We start from the raw sequence: 23,543 nt of genomic DNA, 5'->3' as shown, positions 1-23,543 counted from the left end.
CATGTAAACAAGCAGTGTTGTCTGCAGTTCACATGTAAACAAGCAGTGTTGTCTGCAGTTCACATGTAAATTGAGTATCGTCTTTATCTCCCAGCCCAGCTGTAAAGCGGCTAGGTCCCAGCTTACAAAGAATAACAACCCAAGACGTGGCTTCTGGCTACATTTTGCACTTACCCAGAATAAATGAGCAGCAATGAAAATTTCCTCAGAGCCCACCAAAAAGAAAACCCAGAGACAATCCGTTTGTACCGCACCCTTTACAGGAATAACTCAATGTTACTCCCACTTACTGTGTCAGATCAAATGGGTCTGATGAAATCCGTTAGACGGGTTAAAACATAGTCAATTCTGAAAAGCAAATTCAACCTGTAACCCAGCCCCCAAGGATTCGGATTGTTTCTGGAGCTTTGCAGGGCTAGGTTAAATAAAATGAACAAGCGTATCAATGAGTGAAACTGTTTATTCTTCATTGAGTGAGCAGTCACAAGATATTTTGACGCGAATGAAAATGGTTCTTGTCACAGGAATCGTTCATAGGAGCATAGGGACATAAGTGCTGATTTTTTTAACTAAACACTTCTAATGTTTAGGTTGACAGTTTCGCCGCTCCATAGAAATATCCCGGTCGTTATGATTGCAACCAGTCAGCACTCGCTGATGTGGATCCTGCGCCACCCTCCGCCCGTAATTTGCTTTTCTGTGTTAAAGTCCCGAAGATTTTAATTCCTCCGGTTAACACTGAGTTATCATTTAAGCACAACGAACAAGTCATACCTGATTTTTGTAACAACCTGTGATCGCTACCTCTCGCTACTTAAATAAGATTTGCCTTCAACTCTATTGGAATTAGATCAGTGTGAAAGATTCATCAGTGCAGGTATACATTTTAAACCTCATTTCTAACAATCACAAAGTAATTGATTTTTTTCAAGGAATCTCTCACAGAAACCTCTCAATTCTTTTATAGTCATTTTCAACTATCGATTAGCAGTGGAACCAGGTACCGCTGAAACGCTTGCTGCATAATTTCTATTCATTGTTATTCGCGCCTAAGATGAAGGCCTTTCTTTCATTTAGACCACTTGAGAGGGTGTTAATAAAACACATAAATATCGCTTAATGTGTCTATAAAAAGCTAGGACGGTGTGATGCCTGTGCTGTGCATTGCTTTATGAATTTGTGCCCTGTTGAATCTGAATGTGCATCAGTGATTACAATGCTGCAGTTTGCTTTGTGGAACTGAAATACCAAAAGATTTTAAAGACATCAATGTATCTTTGGCCATGTTCTCGGGGTTGCTCCTTTTTCTCTGAATTTAGTAATCTGCACTCTCTAAGGGCTGCAGCGACATCCTGGTGCTGCCTACAATACTGACCAAGCCCAAAGTGCCTTCGAATGAACCAGCAGTCGCCTGTGGTGTGCTGTGTGTTTTCCACAGGTGTAAAGTTAATGATGTGCCCAGTGAATAGAACAGCATCCTGTGTATTCAGCATTGATCTCCGACAGCAGGATTGGAAACCAGGCAACAATAGTAGCCTTGATGTTTGGGCAGGAGAGGAGCAAACTAGCGATCGTGGCCATCTCCGCAAGTGGAGGCCGCTGACGCTGAGAAATTTCAATTCAAAACTCCGAGACTTCGAAAGACTTTCAGAGAAAAGGGAAGCTTCAATTATTAAAACATGATTGGCGTTCGTCTGGACACGACCCCCTCCCCCCAAAAAACTTGGTCAAGAAACAAATAATTGTTTAATTCCAACACGTGCCGAGGCGAAGAAGTCCATCCCACTAATATTCCCCCCGCCCCCCCATAGTGCTGACCAACATCTGGGAAGTGTGGCACCGCCTTAGGAAGGACTTGGATGATATTGGGATCATAACTGTGGTCTCGAAAGACCGAGCATCATGGGCGAGAATGGCTAACACTGTTTGGCAGCTGCGACACGGTAACAAGTAGTCCAAGGTAGACCGATTGATGCTGGTACAGTGCTGGGGCTGTCCGGACTGACTGGCCAGTCGGTTTGAAATTAGGAAGGCGAAGCAATGGAGGGTGTGGAGGTCAGGGCGCTGGCAAACTGTGGCACAGAAAACTGGGCAAAACCGCTTTGTTTACACAAGAAACAAGCGCGTAACTGGGGGCGAGGCGGAGGGGGGGGGGGGGGAGGTGGGTGTTGAAAATGTTTTAAAGAAATACTGACATCAAGCCCCAGACAACTCTGCGCTACATTATGTTGCCTGGGCATTGACCAGCAGCATTTGAAGGATTTCCACTATACTTTCGCCGCACCTCCGGCGAAGTTATGGCGGAGCTGCCGAGGAAATTTCCGGGCGATGGCCATGTTGAATCTGGCAGTAAAATGGGCGAGTAAAGAGAGTTGGAGCTCTAAGCTGTCCCTGGTGTGGATAAAGTATCGGCGGAGACATGGCGTTATGGTTCTACCCTTCAGGCCTGAAGCGTGAGGGCGTCCAGCTTCTCTTAATCCATCAGGTTTGAGTGGGAAACCGCTGGTGGACTTGCTACGCGCAATAAAACGTCTGCCAGTGGCCATTACCGATGTGCCGGACTTGTTATTGTGGATTGAAGTCACAGTAGTTCGGGTGTTGTTGCTTCGAACAGGTGGAATTTACTACGGGTCGCTCCTGCCTTCTTTAAAAAGCAGCCTCACTTACAAAGCCAAATTTACTTTAAATGTAGAAGGTTAACGACCATCTGCTGTTGTTCCAATTAGGAATTTGAAAATCTCCAGAGCAAAACCCTAGCTGAAATATTGGGGGGAGGGGGAGGGGGTTGGCGGGGGGGGGGGGAGGGGGGTGGGGGGGGAGGGGGTTGGGGAGTACCTTGGCACAGTCACTTCCCTCTGGAGACAGTGCTGGAGAGTGTGTGAACACTGTCACAGACAGGGAGACCAGCACTGGAGCAGAGTCTACGCGGGCGAGGATTGACATGAGGTAACCAAGCTTTTGATTTGCAGAATCTATGATTGGGGATTTTATTCGCTGCCTGCTGCAATCAACATCTGACGGTGCACACGATTTTTGAACAAAAGAGCAAACTGTGGCAAATCAGATGTGAAACATTTCTGCCAAACAGTGCAAAGCACCTCACCAGGGCGAGAGGCACTTTGTCATTAACTCTGAGCTTGCTCTTTGAAAGGTATGGATTTTATGTTAAGTCTATAGGATAGCGCAGCTCCAGGGTTGTACATTCCATTCAATTCACCTCCATCCTTCATGTCCAGCATTGGTGTGGGCGGTGATAAATGTTCGATATTACATTTTATGTTGTATCGATCCCATCCGCGAGGGTTAGGTCTCTTTCTTGCAGCGCATGTCCAGCTCTCCAAAGAGTTGTCAGCGATCCCTAACATGCTATCTGTAGAAAGCGAATGGTCGCGATTTTAATAATTGCCTGAACCTAAGCAGTTGGCAACCGTTTGACTAGAAATAGATCCAAATGCTCAGGATAATAGAAGCTTCCGCGGAAGCCCGACTGTTCGCGGTGCTCTCATTATCTGAATTCTAACTAGCAGCGTGTCCCTTGGAGCCGATCAGATAGCTGTTCAATGGAGTAGCTTGTTGGATTTCGGGTGATTAACTGCCTATTATTGCAACATAAGTTGTTGCGAGTTCCGCTCTGAACATAATAAACTCGTGCTGAGTTAAGGTACTTGGATAAACTCGGGTACCCAAATGCCTTTTGTTACCCTTGGCCGCTTATGATCTTAGCAAAGGAATCTTATTGATGTCAAGCTTCAAAAAGTAATTGGAAAAGCAGTTGGACTTGAAGTCTGCAGTAATGTGAAAATTGCTGATAAGAGGTCGGTCCAGGAGATGTTGCAATGTTGCACCAAATCAGATGCAACTGTTTATTTTATTGGCGGCCTCGAACGCACGTCACAGTCACAGTTGCTCCGCCATATAAAGAGGTTGTATTGCTTTTTCGAGAAGCTGTCAAAACAGTTCATTCGGTGCAGTTCTGCACAATCAAAGCTCTTCCTCAAGCTAGGGCCCGGGCTATTAACTATGATGGATATCTTGAAGCTCTGAGTCCTTTACAATGCCGTGCCTAGAAATGTTCCAATAATTGTACCATGTTAGCCGTCTGGATTTTTCAGGGAATCGGTTTTTTGGCGCAGTGCTCTTTTCTATCTCCCTTGTTTTCTTCCATCGGGGGGAGAGAGAAGGTCCAAGCTACATTCTTGCTTTGTGCTGCTCGTTGACTTCCTATCCATTGCCCCGAGGCACCTCCAGTTGGCTGGACACCTTCTGTTGAGACTTTCATTGTTCCCAAAGCGCTTGCAGCTATGTGACAAGCAGCTGGCAGCAGCTGCCTACTTTCAGCTTATCTGACGTTTCGAAATTGTCTGTCAATTGCCTCGACCAGAGAGCCTGCTGGAAGGAATAAGAAGGAAGGACACTGGCACTTTCCGTTGACTCCGGGCCAGTCTAAGTGTCAGTGTCAAAGGCGGCCTGAGTCCTGGACGTGCAGACATCACGGTTTGAATGTTGAGGCGGTCGGATTTCAGGTAAAGAGCTAAGTAAACCCAATTCGCCAATATTTGGCTTCTATCTAAATGTGTTCGTAGGTTTTAATTCTCAAGTACGTTTATGAACATTATGAACGTTTCCAAATGATGAGTTACAGGGCTATAGGCTCGTTTCCTGCCTGTGTCTCGCCCTATACTGCTGAGTACACACGGCAAGATTACAAAGCAACATCCTGTTTAGTCTTTCTGTAACAACAGTCGGGATTAATAAAGTGGTTTATTAAGGATTTAAGATTCTATTGTTCAACTCCCAGTGAATCACTGTTGCTAATGGGAATGCGCAGTGGTACCGACAGCATCTATAATGATAGAAGTGATAAAAATTATGTATTAATGATTATGTGAGAGGACATTAGTCGGTTGAATTAAACTGGTTTAATTGGATTATTGCTCGGACACTGAGACTCAATAATTACAACTGTTCGAATTACATCGATTGGAAAGTAAGTTCGAGATGACCTCGAACTGATGGTAAAAGAGTTTGAAGGGCGGCTTTCCACATCTTGGCCAAGTCCAAGCGTATTGGCAAACTGGCGTACCTCAGCTTTACAGTTCACCGCAGCTGCCGATAGGCATTGCCTAATCACTAACAAGAAATCACCGACAGTATCCAGGCTTCAGAAACAGCTGGGCCGAGGGTTTGCAGTTGGACATTGCAATGTCCTTAAATGACATACAGGTCACGCGGTGTCAAACATTAGGTGGGTGGGAGGGCGGACTTGTGTATGGCGCTTTCGTTCAATTACGGTATCTCTCCGCGCAATCACCAACTCTTGACTGAGTTAACAGTTCCTTTGGAGCTGATTGAGGGCAGAACATGATTTATCTGGTGCGGAAGGTCGTTAAAACTACAGCGACAAGCTTCTCAAACACTTGCTAGCAAATACTGTACCCACTTAGGTTGAACTGGTGCTAACGTTCTCCCTCTGTCACATCACTTCTGGCTAATCCTAAGCGATTGCGCCTGTCTTTGTTCCTTACGAAAGCTACACAGTTGAACTGGACTGGAATCAGCGATTGTGGAAGGCCAGTCCCGCTCTAACACAAGGGAACGCGTGCACCGTAATGACAACACTATTCCCATGTATTTTCTACACAGCGATATTTTATTTGCAAACACGGATTCCTGGGCAGCCTCTAAGACTACAATGGGTCAAAGTATTACGTGGCTACTACGCTGCTAAACACTGGATACCATATCACCCTGAACCAAATAACCCGCTGTGAAACTTTAGTGCGAAACTTTGAATGTTAGAGAAGGATGCATATTGCGATTTTTAATCTTGTATCTGCTACCCAATTCCATAAATGTTAAACAGTCAATTTCTATATTGACACCAGCTCCCTTGGCTGGGTAGGGTAGGGCAGGGTAGGTAGTGATCGAGGGGGGAAAGTGTAAGGACGCGGAGGTTTCGGACATTTTGCTTTCTGCCCGGGGAGGCGGCCCAGGGTTGGGATATTGTCCTGAGTTATCCGGGCTTCCTGCCGCTCACGCTTGACTTACCCTTTATGTGCGATACAGAGCGGTACATCAATGATGCATAAATCCTGAGTGAGAAACCCCCGAGGCGCAGCACCGGGAAACCACACCTGTGATGACAGATATTGTGACGTCGATTTGCTCTTGTCCCCTTTCCTGGGTTTCCCCAACCCTGATGGAATCAGTTGTGGAGGAGGAAGCAGAGTAACAGCATCCACGTTACACGTTCCGCCCTGGTTAGTCCGGTCCGACTCCCCCCTGTCTCACCCGGTCCTACAGTACAAAGTGGGGGTGGGGGGTGGGTCAGCCTTTCTCTCAAGGCGCTGCAACAAAGCACCGTGTTAAACCCCACAATCTCACAGATTTATAAGGACCAAGATTTGGAGGGTGAAAAAGCTGATAGCAAAAGAGTCCGGGTGATTTTAATGAAGACTGGAATCCATAGGACCATAGGAAAGTTGCAGCACAGAAAGAGGCCATTCAGACCATCGTGTCTGCGCCGGCTGGAAAAAATTCCGGCCTCGGTTTGTCGTGTAGGCAATGGTTAATGTTTCTTATACATGCCCAAGCTCACAAATGTGGTGAGAAAAGATGCTTAAATTGGATTTTTTTTTAATGGAAGGGTGCTGAGATGGTGCTTTTGTCAGCAGATTGTGGCGGGCCCCTTGTTCCTTAAGCATCTTCCTCCACGTGGTGTTTAAAGAACTGGCTGTGTGAATATTTATGTTTCCTGATGTGTTGAGTTATTCCGTGAAAAGTACAGTGGAAAGCAGGTTTCCCGGTTCCACTTGCAGATGGAGAATCCCAGCCGCTGGGGTAGACAGCGTGTCAAACTGAACTTTTAATGCGGCTCAGTCCCGAATGACGCCTTCAGGTCTATATATTTGCTCTCTAACGATTATAAAATGCTTTTATTACAATTTTACTGCACATGGGATCCATTAGGGAAAGCTTGGGCTGGTGACGTGCCTTGTTTTCTAATGTCTATCGACTGTTTTCCGCTCCCACACACTAGTGCTTGTGACAAATCTCCTTTATTATCGGAAAAACCAATTCGAACAAAACATAACTTCCCTCTCATTTTAAAGCACCCGTCATTTCGTCCAAGTGAACCTTTCACTCTTTCTGGTCACGCTTTATCCCCAAGGGTCTAATACACCCCCTTCCCTTCTGGTAATTAGGCGGCTCACCTTGGTTACTGACCTTGAGATTGAAAGATGTTTCGAATTATAAAGAGAGAAGGAGCGGGCGTTTTGATTAGCGGGCATTATGAAACGCCTGTATGATCCTGTGGTACCGTCCTGTCTGTGCAGAGGGCCCCGTTGGCACTTCAGACGGATGTGCAGGACATTAACCTGTAGAGGGAGATAAGGAGCATCCGCCTCCAATCCGCGCCCCCCACCCCCGAGTGGGGCAGAAGCAGACTGTGTCCGTCTTCAGGCGGCTCGGGTTGAATTTAAAACCCTCGGCTCCGTGGAATTGTGGCGCTTCCCAGGGATGCTGGTGAGAGGGCAAACAGGGCTGGGGGATGAGGAAATATACCAGTGAGACCCGGGCGAGGAGACAGTGGAAGGTGAGGTAGGAATGAGAGGTATGTAAAGGTTGGACTGTGTCAGTGGGGAGTGAGGGGTCAAAGAGGTGTGTGCAGAGTAGGGTAGGAGTGAGGGGATGTGTGAAAACTAAGGTTGGAAAACTGACAGGTGAAAGATGAGGTAGGGCTTAGGGGGTTTGTTGAGAGTGCGGGGGGCTGGGGGGTGGTGGTAGTTCAGAGCGAGGGAAGGGGTTTGCAGTATGGGATGGTGGGAAAGAAGTAGGAGTTGTAAGAGTAATTTTGAAGATAACCATGTATCATTATCCCTTTTGTCATTTCATCCCTCCTGCTTTCCAGCCATGACAGATTCCCCCTACCCACTCTCACAATCCCCTTCTCTCCCTCTGTATTTACTTAAAACGTGTCACATCTCTAACTTCCCCCAACCCTGATGAAAGAGCATTGTTGACCTGAATTGTTAATCCTGTTTGTCATTCCACATGCTTCCCGGCCTGCTGAGTATTCTGAGCAATTTCTGTTTTGACTTCACATTTCCAGCATCAACAGTATTTTGCTTTTGTAGGAGTAGGAGGACATTGTGCTTTAGTTTAGGAGTGAGAGAAATGTGGTTGGTGGCGATAGTGTAGGAGTGAGCGGGATATTGGGTGTTGTGTGGTAGGGTAAGAGTGAGAAGGCATTGTGCTTTAGTTTAGGAGTGAGAGAAATGTGGTTGGTGGGGGTAGTGTAGGAGTGAGAGGAGGGTGGGGGTAGTGTATGATTGAGTGGTATGTGGGATGTTGTGTGCGAGTGAGGGGTTTGGGAGATCCTGTTGGAGTGAGAGGGGTGTGGGGGGTAGTGTAGGAGTGAGAGGGGTGTGGGGGGTAGTGTAGGAGTGAGAGGGGTGTGTGGGGGTAGGTTAGGAGTGAGAGGGCATTGTGCTTTAGTGTAGGAGTGAGAGAAATGTGTTGGGGGGCTAGTATAGAAGTGAGAGGAGGGTGGGGAGTGGTGTAGGTGTGAGAGGGGTGTCTAGGGGTAGTGTAGGAGTGAGGGGTGTGGTGGTAGTGGTTGCATGAAAGAGCATTGTGTTTTAGCATAGGAGTGAGAGGAATGTGGGGGGTAGTGTAGGAGTCAGAGTGGTGTGTGCGGTAGTTTAGGAGTGAGAGGGGTGTGGGGGCTAATGAAGGAGTGAGAGGGGTATGGGGCATAGGGTAGGATTGAGGGGGTGTAGGGGTAGTCTAGGAGTGAGGGGGCATGAGGTGTAGTGGCAGAGTGAGAGGGCATTGTGCTTTAGTGTAGGAGTGAGAGGAGCGTGGGTGTAGTGTGGGAGCGAGAGGAGTGTGGGAGGTAATGTAGGAGTGAGGGGGCGTGGAGTGTAGTGTGGGAGTGAGAGGGATGTTGGGGGTAACGTGGGAGTGAGAGGGGTGTGGGGGGTAGTGTGGGAGTGAGAGCGGTGTGGTGGGTAGTGTGGGAGTGAGAGGGGTGTGGTGGGTAGTGTGGGAGTGAGAGGGGTGTAGGGGATAGTGCAGCAGTGAGCTGGGTGTGGGGGTAATATAGGAGCAGAGGCCTAATTGGGCTAGTGTAGGAATGAGAGAGGTATGGTTGGTATTGGAGGAGCAAGAAGGCATTGTGCTATGGTGTAGGACTGAGAGAAATGTGGTGGGGGTAGTGTAGGAGTGAGAGGCGTGTGGGTGTAGTGTGGGAGTGAGAGGGGTGTGGGGGGTAATGTAGGAGTGAGGGGGTGTGGAGTGTAGTGTGGGAGTGAGAGGGATGTGGGGGGTAGTGTGGGAGTGAGAGGGGTGTGGGGGATAGTGCAGGAGTGAGCTGGGTGTGGGGGTAATGTAGGAGCAGAGGCCTGTGGGGGCTAGTGTAGGAATGAGAGAGGTATGGTTGGTAGTGGAGGAGCAAGAAGACATTGTGCTATAGTGTAGGACTGAGAGAAATGTGGTGGGGGAGTAGTGTAGGAATGAGAGGGATGTGAGAGGCAGTGTAGGAGTGAGAGGGGAGGGGTGGATAGTGTAGGAGTGAGAGGGAGGTGTGGGGGTTAGTGTAGCAGTAAGGGGTGCAGGGTGTAGTTTGGGAGTGAGAGGGGTGTTGGGGCTAGTGCAGAGTGAGGGATGTGGTGGATAGTGGGGGAGTGAGAGGGGTATGTGGGATAGTGTAAGAGTGTGAGGGGCATGGAGTGTAGTATAAGAATGATAAGGATGTGGGGGTAATGTAGGAGTGAGAGGGATGTGTGGAGGGTAGTGCACAAGTGAGAGGGATGTGTGGGGGGTAGTGTAGGGGTGAAAGGGATGTGGGGATTAGTATAGGAGTGAGAGGGCATAGGGTAGTTTAGGAGTGAGGGAGTGTAGTGTGGGAGTGAGAGGGGTTTGTGCGGTCATGTAGGAGTGAGAGGGGTGAGGGTGGTAGTGTAGGAGTGAGGAGGTTTGGCAGGTAGTGAGGAGTGAGGTGCATATGGGGGATAGTTTAGGAGTGAGAGGGCATTGCTTTAGTTAGGAGTGAGAGAAATGTTGTTGGGAGGTATTGTAGGTGTGAGAGTGATGTGGGTGGTAGTGTAGGAGTGAAAGGGTGTGGAGGGTTGTTTAGGAGTGAGGGGGGCGTGTGGTGTAATGTGAGCGTGAGAGGTGTGTGGGGTGTAGATTAGGAGTTAGAGAGATGTGGAGTGTTGTGTCGGAGGGAGAGGACCATGGGGGGTAGTTTATGAGTGAGAGGGCATTGTGCTTTAGTGTAGGAGTGAGAGAAATGTGGTGGGGGGTTAATATAGGTGTGAGAGAGGTGTTGGGGGTAATGTAGGAGTGGGAGGCGTGTTGGGGGTAATGTAGAAGTTAGAGGGGTGTGGGTGGTAGTGAATGAGTGAGAGGGGAGTGGGGGATAGTGTAGGAGAGGGGTACGGGTGTTAGTGTAGGAGTGAGACGTGTTTTGCGGGTAGTGTAGAGGTTAGAGGGGTGTTCGTGGTAGTGAATGAGTGAGATGGGAGTGGGGCAATGTAGGAGAGGTGTGTGGTGAATAGTGTAGGAGTGAGAGGGGTGTGTTGTAGTGTGGGAGAAAGAGGTGTGTAGTGTGGGAGTGAGAGAAGTGTAGGGGTAGTGTAGGAATGAGGGGGGTAGGGGGTAGTATAGGAGTGAGAGAGGTGTGGGGTGCAGTGTAGGACTGAGAGGGGCTTGGGGGATCCTGTGAGAGGGGTCTGGGGGTTAGTGTAGGGGCAAGAGGGGAGTGGAGAGTAGTGTAGAAGTGAAAGGGGCATTGGGTTAGTGTAGGAGTGAGAGGGGTGTTGGTGTAGTGTAGGAGTGAGAGGAACATGTGTGTAGTGTAGTAGTGAGAGGGGTCTGGCAGTTAGTGTAGTAGCGAGAGGGGAGTGGGGAGTAATGTAGCAGTGAGAGAGGTGTGGAGTGTACTGTAGCAATGAGAGGGGTATGGGGTTAGTGTAGGCGTGAAAGGGGGTGTGGGGAGTACTGTAGGAGTGGGAGAGGTGTCAGTGTAATGTGAGAGTGGGAGGGGTTTGGGGGATCTTGTAGGAGTGAGAGGGGAGTGGGGAGTAGTGTAGCAGTGAGAGGGGTGTGGGGTGCAGTGTAGCAGTGAGGGGGGTATGGGTGTAGTGTAGGAGTGAGGGGGGTATGGGTGTAATGTAGGAGTGAGAGGGGTGTGGGAGTAGTGTAGGAGTGAGGGGAGTGTGGGGATTAGTGTAGGAGTGAGTGGGGTTTGCAGTTAGTGTGGGGTGAGAGTGGTGTGGGTGTAGTGTAGGGGTGAGGGAGGTGTGTGGATTAGTATAGGAATGAGAGCGGCGTGGGTGTAGTGTAGGAGTGAGGGGGTGTGGGTATAGTGTAGGAGTGAGAGGGGTATGGGGGTAGTGTAGAAGTGAGAGGGGTGTGGGGGTTAGTGTAGGAGTGAGAGGGGTTTGGGTGTAATGTAGAAGTGAGTGGGGTATGTGGTTAGTGTGGGAGTGAGAGGGGTGTAGTGTAGGAGTGTGGGGGTATGGGAGTTAGTGTGGGACTGAGAGCGTTGTAGGTGTAGTGTAGGAGTGAGAGAGGTGTGGAGGTAGTGTAAGAATGAGAGGGGTGTGGGGGCAGTGTAGGAGTGAGAGGGATTTGTGGTTAATGTAGGAGCAAGAGTTGTGTGGGTGTAGTGTAGGAGTGATAGGGGTATGTGGTTAGTGTGGGAGTGAGAGGAGTGTTTGTGTAGTTTAGGAGTGAGAGGGGTTTGGGGGCTAGTGTCGGGGTGAGAGGTGTATGTGGGTAATTTAGAAGTGAGAAGGGTGTGGGTGATAGTGTAGGAGTGAGAGGGGTATATGGTTAGCATGGGAGTGAGAGGAGTGTGGGTGTAGTGTAGGAGTGAGGGGGTGTGGGGGTAGTGTAGGAGTGAGAGGGATATGGGTTTAGTGGAGGAATGAGAGGGGTATTAGGTTAGTGTAGGAGTGAGAGGTGTGGATGTAGTGCAGGAGTGGGAGGGGTTTGGGGTTAGTGTAGGAGGTTTCTTTATTCAATCACAGGATGTGGGCTTTGCTGGCTGGGCCAGCATTTATTGCCCATCCCTAACTGCCCTTCAGAAAGTGGTAGTGAACTGCCTTCTTGAACCACTTCAGTCCATGTGGTGTAGGTACATCCACAGTGCTGTTAGGGAGGGAGTTCCAAGATTTTGACCCAGCAACAGTGAAGGAATGGTGATAAAAGCAAAAAGCTGCGGATGCTGGAAATCCAAAACAAAAATACCTGGAAAAATTCAGCAGGTCTGACAGCATCTGTGGAGAGAAACACTAACGTTTCAAGTCCTTATGATTCTTCAACAGAACTGTATGGCAATATATTTCCAAGTCAGGATGGTGAGTAACTTGGAGGAGAACTTCCAGGTGATGGTATTCCCATCTACCTGCTGGCCTTGTCCTTCTAGGTGGTAGTGATCATGGGTTTGGAAGGTGCTGTCTGAGGAGCCTTGGTGAATTCCTACAGTGCATCTTGTAGATAGTACAGGCTGCTGCTACTCTGTGTCGATGGTGGAGGGAGTGAATTTTTGTGGATGAGCCAATCAAGTGGACTGCTTTATCCTGGATGGTGTCCAGCTTCTTCAGTGTTGTAGGAGCTGCACTCATCCAGGCAAGTGGGGAGCATTCCATCACACACCTGACTTGTGCCTTTTAGCTGGTGGACAGGCTTTGGGGAGTCAGGTGAGTTACTCGTCGCATGATTCCTAGCCTCTGAATTGCTCTTGTAGCCACAGTATTTATATGGCTTGTCCACTTCAGTTTCTGGTTCATGGTAACCCCCAGGATATTGATAGTGGGGGATTCTGTGATGGAAATGCCATTGAACTTCATGGGGCAGTGGTTAGATTCTCTCTTGTTGGAGATGGTCATTGCCTGCCACTTGTATGGTGTGAATGTTACTTGCCACTTGTCAGCCCAAGCCTGGATATTGTCCAGGTGTTGCTGAATTTGGACATGGAGTGCTTCAGTATCTGAGGAGTCGTGAATGGTGCTGAGCATTGTGCAATCATCAGCGAACATCCCCACTTCTGACCTTATGATGGAAGGAAGGTCATTGATGAAACAACTAAAGATGGTTGGCCCGAGGACACCACCCTGAGGAACTCCAGCAGGGATGTCCTGGAACTGAAGTGATTGACCTCCAACAACGACAATCACCTTCCTTTGTGCTGGGTATGACCCCAACCAGCCGAAAGTTTTCCCCCGATTCCCATTGACCCCAGTTTTGCTAGGGCTCCTTGATGTCACACTTGGTCAAATGCTGCCTTGATGTCAAGGGCAGTCATACTGACCTCAGCTTGGGAGTTCATCTCTTTTGTCCATGTTTGAACCAAGGCTGTAATGAGGTCAGGAGCTGAGTGGCCCTATCAGATCCCAAATTGGGCATCATTGAGCAGATTATTGCTAAGCAAGTGCCACTTGATAGCACTGTTGATGACGCCTTCCTTCACCTTACAGATGAGCGAGAGTAGACTGATGGGGCAGTAACTGGCCGGGTTAGATTTGTCCTGCTTTTTGTGTACAGGACATACCTGAGCAATTTTCCACATAACTGGGTAGATGCCAGTGTTGTAGCTGTACTGGAACAGCTTGGCTAGGGGTGTGGCAAGTTCTGGAGCACAAGTCTTCAATACTATTGCTGGAATATTGTCAGGGCCAATAGCATTTGCATTATCCAGTGCCTTCAGCCATTTCTTGATTTCACATGGAGTGAATCAAATTGGCTGAAGACTGGCATCTGTGATGCTGGGGAGCTCCAGAGGAGGCTGAGATGGATCATCCACTTGGCACTTCTGGCTGAAGATTCTTGCGAATGCTTCAGCCTTGTCTTTTGCGTTGGGCTCCCCCATCATTGAGGATGGGGATATTTGTGGACCCTCCTCCTCCAGTGAGTTGTCTAATTGTCCACCACCAGTTACGACTGGATGTGGCAGGACTGCAGAGCTTAGATCTGACCTGTTGGTTGTGGGATCACTTAGCTCTCTCTATCACTTGCTGCTTATGCTGTGTTGTAACTTCACCAGGCTGACACCTCATTTTTAGGTATGCCTTGTGCTGCTCCTGGCATACCCCTCTTCATTGAATCAGTGTTGATCCCCTGGCATGATGGTAATAGTAGAGAGGAGGATATGCTAGGCCATGAGGTTACGGGTTGTGTTTGAGTACAGTTCTGCTGCTGCTGATGGCTCACAATGCCACATAGATGCCCAGTCTTGAGTTGCTAGACTTGTTCGAAATCTATCCCATTTAGTGGTAGTGCCACACAACACAATGGAAGGTATCCTCAGTGTGAAGGTGGGACTTTTTCTCCACAATGACTGTGTTGTTGTCACTCCTACCAATACTGTCATGCACAGTTGTATCTGCAGCAGGCAGGTTGGTGTGGATGAGGTCAAGTATGTTTTTCCCTTTTGTTGGTTCCCTCACCACCTGCTGCAGGCCCAGTCTAGCAGCTATATATATTAGGACTCAGCCAGTTCAGTGGTACTACCGAGCCACTCTTGGTGATGAGCATTGAAGTCCCCCACCCAGAGTACATTCTGCACCCTTGCCACCCTCAGTGCTTCCTCCAAAGTGATATTCAACATGGAGGAGTATTGATTCATCAGCTGAGGGAGGGCAGTATGTGATAATCAGCAGGAGGTTTCCTTGCCCATGTTTGACCTGATGCCATGAGACTGCATGGAGTCCAGAGTCGATGTCTCAGGGCAATTCTCTCCCGACTGTATACCACTGTGCCACCACCTTTGCTGGGCCTACCCTGCCAGTGGGACTGGACATACCCAGGGATGTTGGTGGTGGATAAAAACAAAAAACTGCGGATGCTGGAAATCCAAAACAAAAACAGAATTACCTGGAAAAACTCAGCAGGTCTGGCAGCATCGGCGGAGAAGAAAAGAGTTGATGTTTCGAGTCCTCATGACCCTTGAGGACTTGAAACATCAACTCTTTTCTTCTCCGCCGATGCTGCCAGACCTGCTGAGTTTTTCCAGGTAATCCTGTTTTTATGTTGATGGTGGAGTCTGGGACATTACCTGTAAGATATGATTCCATGAGGATGACTATGTCAGGTTGTTGCTTGTCTAGTCTGTGTGAAAGTTCTCCCAATGTTGGCAGTAGCCCCCAGACGTTAGTAAGGAGAAATTTGCAGGATTGATAGGGTTGCAATTGCCATTGTCATTTCCAGTGCCTAGGTTGATGCCGGGTGGTCCATCTGGTTTCATTCAGAGTGAGAGGGGTGTGGGGATGGTGTGTGTGTGTGTGTGTTTGTGTGTGTGTGTGTGTGTGGGGGGGGGGGGTGGTGTTGGGGGGTAGTGTAGGAGTGAGAGGGGTGTGGGGGGTAGTGTAGGAGTGAGAGGGTGGGTATGGTGTGTTGTGCTCCTCCTAAAGGTATATGCCTATGACTGGAGATGAAGAGCTGTTAGAAAAGTTGGTGCAATTAAACCAATGAAAGCAATGAAGTGCAGTGAAAGATTTTAGCCAATGCATTCTCACTGCTCTTGACTTCTACAGCGATCTGCATATCGCACCGCTTCTCGATTTGTTATAACTGCAGAGGAAAGATCTTGAATTTGGAATGAAGTGGCCTGAGACCATCCGGAGCAGGTAATCACACAATGTTATCCAAAGTACACAGGGAGCCCCTTGAATCGTCACCAGTGTATTTAAATGTTTCACTGCGATTTGGACTTTGCGTGACGGTGTGTAACTTGTGGTCGCGAGTCTGCAGCCTGGTTGACAGCGCTCCCGATGTTTAACTCCCCTTTACTTCAATGGGAAGGAAAATCGGTGATGGTGTTAGAGTGACTGATTCAATATCGCCTACAGTTAAAGCGATCCTCTCACCTCTGCATTCTCAAGACATTTATAATTTACCGTTGGCAGCAACGTCGCTAAACACAAAAACATGTAATAGGTAGTAGAGCTTCCTCTAGTTCAGACTGCAGCCTGGCAGTATGAACAGCATTCTGTACTATAGCTAAGCAATTTCGACTATATGCAAGCACTCTATACATGGAACCGATCAAGAGGTTTGTTCAGGGCTGTGAGATGACAGTATTAAAAGTATATTTTTACAGGACTTCTGCACTAGACGGGGTATGCCGCAGAATCCTGAAGAAGACGAGTGAGAGAAAATATAGATCTGTGCAATATTTTTAGAAGTCTCTTAAATAGGGACTTGATAGTTGAATCAGAATGAAGCTTATCCGAAATGGACCCGATAGCTAGATCTAAATAAGTTGAACGTTTCAGTGACGAATTTTGGAATTCCGAGTTTAACTTCACCTATAGAGCACGCAGGCCATAGGAGGCACCCAGCGGGTTTAGAAGCAATAGCGCAAGCTACACCCGACCTCTGACAGGGGAACTAAACTGATGGACCGGATTTATCGAATGATATAATTTACTCGGATTTTCATTAAGCATACGTCCTGTTTTATCTGGAGTTGCGTATACTGCTGGTGCAAGATTTCAGACAGTTTATTGCTCAATGTAAGGATATAAGCTGAGTCAGTGCCGTTTATACTATGGCTTTTAGGATAGGGATTGTTTACTTGGCGCTGTTTATGCCATTGATTTAAAAATGTTTGGTTAGCCGGTGTCTTGAGGGACCGAGATCTGCCACTAAGCTTAAGAATCTCCAACCCAGATAGTTATAGTTGCCTGGTGGGGGTAAATAAATATATATATATATATATGCTCTCCCCATGGAGGTCACTGGGCAAAATATCTCAATAATATCCTTAGCTGGTTTTTAAAAAATACTGAAACTGAACTCTTGACCGCTTCACTTTAAAGCGACATCCTAATATATTCAATTTACATCAATTGGCAGTTCATTTATATTATGGTATTGGAGTATTGGACTCTGACTTTCTTTACAGCAGATGCACGTTGTTCAAAATGATAGTCTTCCTTCATCCTTTTTGTTCTGCCCCTTCTGATTGACGAACACGAAGTTCGATCATTTTGCCGTAAAGAAATTCGGACTCCAATGCCATAATATAAACAGATTGCCATTTGAAATAAATTGTCCCTAGCATATATTAGGATATCGTTTGAAGGTGAAACAGTGTAGAGCTCAGATTTTGCATTTTTTAAAAAGTCGAGCTCAAGGTTATTATTGGGGAGATATTTTGCCTGGTGAGTCACACCAATAATTTGATTTGAATAGTTCCTTTGAACTATGATCAGATTAATCCAAGCACATATTATGCCTGCTTGTAACATGCGCTTGTGTTTTGCGACTAGTGGTGCAGGACCAAGCAGTAAAGACGCTGTGGGGCGTGGGCAGCCAAGAAATTCGTAATTCAGACAGAATGAAAAGAAATTTCCATCAAAGCACATTTTACATGACAAAAGATTTACCGAGTAAGATGACCCCCCAGTTAACTTACTTGACTGTCTACAGAGGACATTGGAACCGTACGTTCGGCCTACATGTGTGAATAGCTGCCTGACATTTTCAAGAAACTGCCTCAGCACGTATTATCTGTTCTAAGTTATGATGCATATATATGCTAAAATGTGATTGTTAGTGAGCTGGTGCAGGATATATCACCGACTGTTAAGTTTCCGTATTAGTTTACCAGTACCATCGTTATTGTGCTAATGTATGAAAGACAGAAAACTTACTCTTTGTCATTTTCTTGGTATCAGGTTTTCAATCAAAATGCAATACTTGAAATATGCAATAAATACAGAAGATGCGGGAAACAAACAGCAGACCCATCAAAATATTTAAAGGAAACTATTATTTCAGGCGCAGCTATTTCTCCGAACAATTGGGATGAGGTATACACCCCAAACATTAACCTTTTTTCCCTTTACAGATTTTGAGGAACCATGTGTGTCTTTGTAGTATTTTCTACTTCAATTCCGTATTGCCAACATTTTAACTATGGCAGTACAGGCCGACTGGCCTGTTGGAGTGTACAGTTTTATCAGCTTGCAACTATCAAGAATTGCTTTGTATACATCAACAATGCTTAAAATTCCCTTGTGTTAATTGTCTTTAGATGCAATTATCCACCTATCAGTGTGTATAGTTGTGTCGGAATGAATGGTTTTGCATGTTTATAAACTCCCTTTGTATTAGTACATGACAGCTATATACGTGCAATCTGTTAGTTACGTACCCGCCCCCCCCCCCCCCCCCCCCCCCCGCCCCCAAGTTACTGTTGTACCAACGTGCAAGTTCAATGATTTGGAATTATCTGTCGGAATTTTTCTTCTGGGTATTTAGCAGAGGTTATAATTCATTTAAAATTGAACGTAGAATGCTGAACATGTTGATATGGCATTCCACGTATTGAATGAAGGTATTATGGGTTAGTATCTGCAGTAAGATAATGGACAGTACAATGTCATACAATAACAATGAAATGTTGGTTGTGTCTAGACTTAACTTGGTCACTCTCGCCACTAACACGGTCAGAGGAAGGTCAGACTAAAGTGTGCAGCTTTATTATATCACGGCTCAATTTCAAGTCCGGCTTCGTTAACGAGCTATCATTGACATTTGGATGTGTATCGAAGTGCATCTTGCTGTATCCATGTGTTAACCATGTTAATGTTTCTGTTTGTACTAATTGGTGGATGGGATGTCAAATGTGAAATTGTGTGATTTGTAGGATCATAGCAGTTTCCAAGTCAGTCGCGTTATGATTCTTTATGAAGACCACCCAAGAGAGAACTTTATGTGGGTTGCTGGTTGAGTCAGAGATTCTATGTAAAGGCCTTGAATAGGGACAGATTAATGGTTCACTCAGTAATTTCCTAAAGCCACGCCTATGTGCACTAATATGGGGACTGTACAACCATTTATCTTTGTTATATTAAAGCGTGTGACACCTTTTAGCCTTAGGCTCTGTTTGATTGTAAAGAATATCTAACAAAACAAAGTAGCTAACACAGAAGATGAATCGTGTCAGCATTGAGAATCACTGCCGCCTTCTCTCCCTGCATCCAGTTTTCTCAAAACGTCTGATATTTAGAGCATTTCTTTCTTATTTGATCACTAAACGATGGGCAACAATACAAGAGTTAATTTCAGAGCTTTCCCAATTGGCCACAGTCTATATGTGCGGGATCCATGGCTGGTTAGTGCTAAATAGGGTTACCCCTTTCAGTCATGCATCAGCTCCAGTGTTAATCATGCAATGAAAAAGTAATAATCTCAAAACTGTTATGGATGACTTGCATGTTGCTCAGCATCTATATTGTGCCGATAGCTCCTTGCACGCTACGGGACCCCAAAGCCCTAGAAATGAGCTCAGGAATCAGTTGGTCGCAAGAGCTTGGATCCGGATTTTGGGTTTAAGAATTTCTGTAGTTCCGGACCACAAAATTGGGCCTGGGAGTGAGAGATAACTATTACGTAGCGCTCGGTTCCATGCCCTTAAGTCGCTTGTTCCTCGGATTGAGAGGAAGATACTTAACATGCTCTGCCGACGCTGGAGAACCAGTGCAATCGGATGACATTAATAAACTGCGGCGATGGGGCTTTGAGCACCTTGGCTCCTGCCACGATTAATCTGCCTTCGCGCAGTGCGATGGATCATTTTGCAGCCCTGAAATTCAACTGTCTGAAAGGTAATTTCGTTTTGAAAAGGTAAGAGTTGCTCGGTCTTTTAAAAAAATTCTGTCATTTCTTATAAGAACCAGGGCATTTGTTATATTTGAGGCCATTTCTAACATATCAATTTCGGCGCAGAAGTTCCAGTTATTCTCAGAGTATTTATAAAGACTTTGCTTTTTTGATAAGGGGCATCCCATATCCCCACGTCTCCGCTCAGTGTTAACAACTCGAACCGGTGCAAGCATCAACCTGTCAGGAAGAGGGAAACTGTTACTTTGGGCATCCTCAGTCTAGAAAGTCCCTGACCACAAAGAGAAAACAACAATACTTGCAACCAAATGGAAAAGGATTAGCCCTGAATACAGTTGGCACCGAAATCAACTGGATAGGTGCTAATAGATATGACCTGCTCCCGTTTAAACACTTTCCAGCGATCAAGGAAAGACATTTTATCAAAAATTGTAACCTGGCCCAATAACCTCAAATGGATAGGTTGCTTTTTATATTAACCGCTCAAAGTAGCTCCATGACATCTAAGAATGGAACATTAAAAAGTCTCAGGTTACAGTAGTCAGGCCAGCTATATTACCCATGCTACAACAATGAATCCTCCAAACAATTTTAATTTTGAAGTAGCTGTAAATTTACTCTTAAGTTCTTTCCCATTTTGCTTCAAGTTTTCAACTCTTTCCTTTGACATCTCCAGTCTGGACAATTCTAATGATCTCCTGGCCAACCTTCCAGTCTCCACTCTCCATGAACTTCAACTTCCTTCCAACCCTGTGCTCCCTGAGGTACTGTCACTCAGTCTCCCAACATTTCAAATTTAAACTCCGATCCTGGTATTTAAATTGTTTCATGTCCTTGCTCCATTCTATCGCTATAAGCTTCTCCAGCCATACGATCTCACTCTAAACTCTCCATTCCTCTGGAATAGAATGAATATCTGCTAGTTTTATCATTTTGATTATTAGAAATAGCAACTTCATTTTATGGTTACAGTGAAATGCAATAGTAGCCTTGGTAGGAAGAACCTGATAGCAAATTAAAGAAGGCTATTTAGGAGGTAACTAAATGAACATTAGTATAGATTTGTCTCATCATTAGAATATGATTTCTGCTTTTTGCACATGAAAAATTGCTGATGATACTAAGTTAAGTCAACCAAAATTGAGACTTTGGCCTTTAAGTTGCTATTCACTCATTTGCCATTGTGACCGCAAAAGTGCATATGCTGTGAATAGGCTGTCTCTATAATCATGACACTCAACTAATACCATGAAGAAAATGCTATCTTATGATCCCCTCAGACCCTAGGTTTTTTTTGTTTTGAAATATCAAAAGAACAGTTATCACTTTCAAGTTCATGATAATATTTTGTTTTAAAATGTCAAAAGAAGATTAGTTTCCACTGTCACATCCATGATGACAGCAGTCAAATTGCATCCAGCTGTTATCATTTATCCTCAACAAAGACAGTTCTCTAAAATGGTAGAACGAATGAGTCAGATGTTTTTATATTTTCTGGTTTTGGCTCTTCATTTCTTTACTGTATATCTGCAGGTCATTCATAAAATACTTGTGTGAAACATAATTCATATTTATGGCATATTTGTTGTTATTCCCATAAGGTAACTATATATACTGTAGTTAGTTTATATAAATCAAAGATTATTTAAAATGTGGCTGCTTCATTGTAAATAATGAGGCATCCCAACAGTTCTATAAATCACTGCAGTCTGTGAATAATGGAAAGGCTATATCAGACTCACCACTAAGAAATTATACAGCAGTGTAAGAAATCTTAATTAACTATTATTATGTGGATTAGTTATCCCGTCTAGGTGTGAAAAAACTGGCAGAGCAGTATCAAGCTTTATTCATTTTGCATTAGCCCTTTCTGGATGGACAATTATAACAGGTCAAAAGTTGACATAGTCACATTTTATAATGGCACTAAACTGGCTGAAAGAAAGTATTTTGGAGTTGAATTTAAGTGAAGGTCAGCTTTAAAAAAAAACTTATCTATTTCAATGTCAAAGACCTAAGTAAATACAAGATAAAATAATAAAAAAATACAAGAGTATGGAAAAAATGAACATAGGATGAAGAGAAGCAAAACATTTAAATGCTTTATTTTTATTTTTGAATTGTTCAAAATGTTTGCTTTTGTTTGGCATGAAAATTGTAAATCTAGTCTTGGTATATAAGTACCCCAAAATTTAAATGAACTGGCCCAGGAGCTTAAAGTTCTCCAGCTCTGCTTGCAGTGTAAGGGTCAGCTGTGCTACATGGATGTCTCAATCAAAATGGTGCCTAGGCTCACTTCAGTCAAGCCACTCCCCTAATAATAATAAGCACTGTATAGCACTGTAAGCACTAATAAGTCTTAGTGAAGTGGTCTATTATGTTTGTACATTATTGCATAGCACAAACTTTGGATATAATTAGGGCAGAAATTGTATTAAACTTGAAATGACCAAACTACTCTAAGCAATTAAATAAAAAATAAGAAGAAAAAAATGTCAAATCAAGAATAAACATAGAAAATGTTGGAAATTGACAGCAGGTTCATCAACATCTGTAAAAAGAAAAGCCAGGTGTTTAACACTTGTATGTTTTATTCATTCATGAGATGTAGCATTGCTGACCAGACCAGCTTTTATTGCCCATCTCTAATTGCCCTTGAGAGGATGCTGGTGATCTGTCTTCTTGAACTGCTGCAGACTGTGTGACAAAGGTACTCCCACAGTGCTGTTAGGTAAGGAGTTCTAAGGTTTTGGCCCAGCAATGATGAAGAAACAGCAATACATTTCTAAAGCATGATAGCTTGTGGCTTGGAGAAAAACATGCAGCATGTGATGTTCCCATGCTTCTGCTACTCTTGATCTTCTAAATGGTAGTGGTCATGGGTTTGGAAGATGCTGTCTAACGAGACTTGGTGAGTTGCTGCAGTGCATCTTGTAGATGGTACACACTACTGCCACTGTGCATCCATGGTGGAGGGAGTGGACATCTAAGGTGGTGGATGGGGTGCCAATCAAGCAGCCGCTTTGTCCTGAATGGTGTCAAGCTTCTTGAGTGTTGTTCGAGCTGCACTCATCCAGACAAACGGAGAGTATTCCATCACATTCCTGACTTGTGCCTTTTAGATAGTGGAAAGGCTTTGGGGAGTCAAGAAGTGAGGCACTCATTGTAAAATACCTCTCACTTGCTGTTGTGGCCATAGTATTTATGTGTTTGGTCCAGTTAATTTTCTTGTCAACAGTAACCTCCAAAATATTGATGGTGGGAGTTTGGTGACAGTAATTACTTTCATTGTCAAGGGGAGATGATTAGATTCTCTCTTGTTGGAGGTGGTGATTGCCTGGCACTTCTTTGTCACAAATGTTAATTGTTACTTATCAGCCCAAGCCTGAATGTTGTCCAGGTTTTGCTGCATTTAGGCATGGACTGCTTCATTATCTTCAGTTGCAAATGGAACAAGTATCATTAGCAAGTATCCCTACTTCTGACATTTTGATGACAGGAAGGTTATTGATGAAGCAGCTGAAGATGGTGCCGCCTAGGACACTACTCTGAGCAACTCCTGCTGTGATGTCCTGGGATTGACACAATTGGCCTCTAAGATGGAACTCTAGTCAGTGGAGAGTTTTTCTTCTGACCCCATTTATTTCAATTTTATGAAGGCTCCTTGATGTCACACTCAAAGCTGTCTTGATGGCTCACCTCACCTCTAGAATTCAGCTCTTATGACCATGTTTGAACCAAGGCTGTAATGAAGCCTAGAGTCAAGTGGTCCTGGCTGAACTCAAATGAGTATAGGTGAGAATTTGTTGGTGAGTCAGCGTTGCTTGACAGCATTGTCAATGAAACCTTCCATCAATTTGATGATGACTGAGAGTAGACTGATGCGGAGATAATAAGTT

At 45.4% G+C, this 23,543-nt stretch overlaps 1 protein-coding gene across 16 annotated transcripts in view; it reads left to right on the top strand.

Annotated features, from left to right (window-relative positions):
• The first annotated feature begins 461 nt into the window (after positions 1 to 461).
• Positions 462 to 23,543, top strand: part of chrm2a (cholinergic receptor, muscarinic 2a) — an 84,108-nt gene continuing 61,026 nt past the window's right edge. For 2 of the 16 annotated variants that reach the window (XR_005946376.1, XM_041215387.1), the window contains exons 1-3: positions 462 to 1,960; positions 2,970 to 3,151; positions 4,382 to 4,523. The gene's annotated coding sequence lies outside the window, so the exon portion shown is untranslated. Of the gene's footprint in view, positions 1,961 to 2,212; positions 2,615 to 2,844; positions 3,152 to 4,311; positions 4,524 to 6,133; positions 6,261 to 6,818; positions 6,899 to 15,545; positions 15,639 to 17,693; positions 17,829 to 23,543 lie in introns of those variants that run through there. The other 14 variants (XM_041215385.1, XM_041215383.1, XM_041215382.1 and 11 more) reach the window with 14 other exon arrangements.

The sequence above is a fragment of the Carcharodon carcharias genome, chromosome 21 (genome assembly GCF_017639515.1).
Source record: "Carcharodon carcharias isolate sCarCar2 chromosome 21, sCarCar2.pri, whole genome shotgun sequence".
Classification (NCBI taxonomy): domain Eukaryota; kingdom Metazoa; phylum Chordata; class Chondrichthyes; order Lamniformes; family Lamnidae; genus Carcharodon; species Carcharodon carcharias.
Note: the sequence above shows the minus strand (reverse complement) of the source record. Positions and strands in the feature narration are given on the sequence as shown.